This window comes from Brassica oleracea, chromosome C4, assembly GCF_000695525.1.
Source record: "Brassica oleracea var. oleracea cultivar TO1000 chromosome C4, BOL, whole genome shotgun sequence".
NCBI classification, from domain to species: domain Eukaryota; kingdom Viridiplantae; phylum Streptophyta; class Magnoliopsida; order Brassicales; family Brassicaceae; genus Brassica; species Brassica oleracea.
Window position 1 is genome coordinate 27,540,317 of NC_027751.1, and position 4,043 is coordinate 27,544,359.

The 4,043-nt window shown below is 36.2% G+C and overlaps 1 pseudogene; it reads left to right on the forward strand.

Moving 5' to 3' along the window:
* LOC106338546 overlaps window positions 1-2,303 on the forward strand; it is a 7,747-nt pseudogene extending 5,444 nt beyond the window's left edge.
* The last annotated feature ends 1,740 nt before the right edge of the window (window positions 2,304-4,043 follow it).

Genomic DNA, 4,043 nt, shown 5'->3' on the forward strand with positions numbered 1-4,043 from the left:
TGTAAATGTCCGCTTGGTTACAGATTAATTTCGACTTATGCATATGTTTGTTGTGTTTGCATGTTCATTGCAGCAAGATTGGAACTGGGACCCTGCTTTCACCAATGATGTGCGGACAGCCTTTAATTTGCAGGCTAGAAAGCAGTACACGAGCAACGTGACTGAGTGGAAGAAAAAGTGGAGGCTGAAGAAGGATAAACCCATATGTCTGAATCAAGATGTGTGGGATGGGTTTAAAGCCTATTGGCAGCTTGATGCTACTGCACATATTGCAGCTACCAATTCTGTTAATAGAAGAAGCAAACGTGGTGGAAAAGGTGAAGCAGTACACAATGGTGGTGCTAAGACACGAGAGGAACGTGAGATAGAAATGGTAAGCGGTATCTTATTTTTTTCAATTTTATTAATTTCATCATATACATTGAACTGATACTCTTATATCATTTGTGTGTTTATTGGAAGACTGCTGAAAGGGGTGGAGTGCCACCAGATTGGTTAGAATTGATGAGGGATATGCACACCAATAAACAAACCGGTGAGGTTCAAGATCCTGTTGCGAGAGAGCTGTTGGCAACTCTGAGTAAGCTGAAGGAGGACAAAGAAGCACAACTTCAGCAGTCTCAGTTGTCTGCGAATGATGGATCTACGGCTTCTAACATGCTGTCCCGCGAAGAGATCAACCAACTGGTTCTCGAGGTATGTCTACTTTATGTGGTCAGTTGTTATTTTTTTTCTCCAGCCAAGAACTTAGAATTTTAGGATTCGTTCTCCAGCTGCTTGATATGTTAACAAGTTATATTTATAGTTCTTATAACATTTTTAATTCTTTTTACTCTTCTTTTGTAGAATGTTCCTATTAAGAAGGGTCGTCGGTATGGTATCGGTCGTACCTCCGAAGCTATCTCAACCTCATCATCTCAGCACTCAGTTTCTTCCTCAAGTATTCTTCAGTACATCGATCGGATGAAGACGGAGCTTGATGAAGAGCGGACAAAACGTCGAGCTATTGAGGAAGAGCTTCGTCGCGTGACCGTTTTCATTTCCAACCTTTGCCCCGAGCAGTTCTCTGCAACTCAAACCCAGCCGGACTCTGCAACCCAAAGCCCCGACGATCGATGTTTCTAGTAAGGAACTTTGGTTTTTTTTTTTTACTTGCTTGACCTTTGCCAACCGTTTTGGTATGTTTTTTTTAACTTGTTTTGGTGTGATTAATCACTTTGGTATGTTTGTACAATCTATGACCATGTAAATTAATTACTTTATGTATGTTTGTTTAACTTTGCAAATTTTATTATAAAAATTCGACTTTAAAAAATTTTATGTATGTTTTGTACATTTCAGTATTTTATATTTCAAACCGAAATAAGCATTTCTGACCGATGAACCTGTCAGAAATATCCGACCGATGAACCCGTCAAAACTTTCTGACCGTAATTTCCGTCAAAACTTTCCGACCGTTATTTCCGTCAATATTTTCTGACCGAAACACCCGTCAAACATTTCCGACCGCTATTATGGTCAGAAGTTTCTGACGGATATTTCTGACGGAAGTTCCGTCAGAAATTTCCGACCGAAATAATTCGTCGGTTTTCGGTCAGCCATTTTTGACCGTTTCTGACCGCAAAAAAATTTCTGACCATATAGATCTGACGGTCAGATCCGTCGGAAATCCGTCAAAGCAGGCCATTTCCGACCGTTTTCCAACGGAAATTACTCATTTTCTTGTAGTGTCACTTGGGAAAGGAAACCATGGACGTCAATGGCTTTCAAGTTCTTGTGTCACAGGTATGAAATCAATAATAATAATGCAACCTTGTTACTTTAGTAGAGGCAAGATCATTTTATGATTTCAAAAGACCCTATGTTATATGTTTTGTACATTTACATTTCCCTGGCAGGTAGAATCTGTGAGACGTATATTTGAAATGCACCCTGACATTGCAGTTGACTTTCGTGCAAAGAACCAACATCTGAGGAAGGCATGCATGAGTTTCCTTCTCAGCTTAATCGAGACGCTGTGCATGTCACTTAAAGACCTCTCTAATGAAGATTTGGTGGAAGCGGACGTTGCACTGACATATGTGAGAGATGCGGGTTTTAAGGTAGATTGGTTGGAGAAGAAGCTGGAGATACTTAAAGAAAAGAAGGAGAAAGAGAAGTGTAGTTTGATCCTGCTTGAAGAAATGAAGGAAAAATTACTGGAATTGAAGCAGAAATGTTCAGACCTGGATGCTCTAGTGGAGAAAGAGGAGGCAGAGTTGTTGGCCATCAGAACTCCTTCGTCATTCGTTGATGTTCTTTGATCTCTGGAGTTCTTAGGCATGTGTTTCTGTTCTGTTGTTATTGCTTCTCCTTTAGTTTCAAAAATAAGTAGTCATCTTGTAAGGTGATTTGAAGTTATGTCTGAAGTTGTTACATTTTGTTAAATTAAGTACTTTCTACAGCTATGGTCTATCAAAGTTTCGGCTATCACTTAGATGGGGACAAGTTAATCAATTTCTGGAACTTATATCTGTTTTTGTAAAGTTCTTAGGCACTCATGCAGAAAGTTGTCACGTTTTGTCATGTATTGAAAAGGGGCTTGCGTTTGAAGAGTATCATGGTCATAATTATGAATCTTGATGGTAATGTAACGCTATTTTATGTATGAAAACAGTTTGGGGCACTTGTATAGTTGGCTCTTGCTAGATTTTTTTATTATTCGTCCAACTTACCATTAATTAAGGGCAAATCTCCAAAATATCACATTTCTAAGTTTATATCACAAAAATAGCACTCAAAAACTAAAATGACCAAAATAGCACATTTCTAAGTTTATCCTTTGAAAATTTTAATTTTTTTATTTTTCAAAATTTGAAATCTTATACCCAAAACCTCATTTCTCATTTCTCAACTCTAAACCCTAAACCCTAAACTCTAAACCCTAGACCCTAAACCCTAAATCTTAAACCCCACCCTTTAACTCTAAACCTTAAGTTTGTGACTTTTGATAAAACATTAAGTAATATTTTTGTGACATTTGACCTTGAATGCTAGTTTGGGAACAAAAACTTGATTTAGTGCTATTTTTGTCTTTTTTCATTAATTAATTCGTAATGATAACAGAAGAATAATTAACAACTAACAATGAGCCAAGGTTGCTCGTAAAGAAATTTTTTGTACTACTGAGTAGCATGCACCAATTGCACTTGGTCAATTCATGTTCCCTAAGCAAAATAAATTTAACTGTTATTGGAACAAGCACTGAGGAGCAAAAGCGATTGATTTCCTTCTGGACGTATAAAAACGTTTGCGTTCCTGTTTTTCTCTTCAAAGTTGAAACCAGAACGTAATTGTTTTCTTTAAGTAGTGCTGCAGTGTCTGAGCTCTCCATATACGCCTACTCTGAAGGGTAATCCTTTTAATTACTGATCTTCTATGTAATCCTTACCTTTTTATTTGTTCTGGAATGCGTAAACTAATTTTAGTCTGGTTAGAGTGTTGTACGTAGTTGAAATGGCTCTGAGTCTACAGTTGAATCTTATTAAACTACTATATTTCATTGCGAGGGATGTCACCAGACCAATGGTCAAGCTAGGTGGAACGAAGATTACTTGGGTGATAAAGAAGTTTTCCTCTTTAAAGTCAAGAGTTTATCAATCTTATACTTACTAGAGGTTATTCCGCGCTACGCGCGGATTGTCTGCTTATATTTTTATGCTATATATTTTTTTGGTCAGTAAACTATTTTATTATATTATTTTATTTACTCTCCAAGTATAATTTGTCAAAACCTTTTTAAAAAATTTCCTCTTTAAATTTTCATCCAGTGTTATAAAATATTACAAAATATTTTAAAAACTGAAGAAAAAAATAAACAAAACTTCAATAGGTTTGATATGCGATAACTTTCGTAGTCAATATATCAACACAAATATTAATTTACATTTACTTATGAAAAAAATTTGAACCAAAGTGAAAATAGTTTTCCAACCTGTAATAGTATATCATCATAAGTATTTGTTGGGTTGGATTATGATATATACACACATATATATATATAT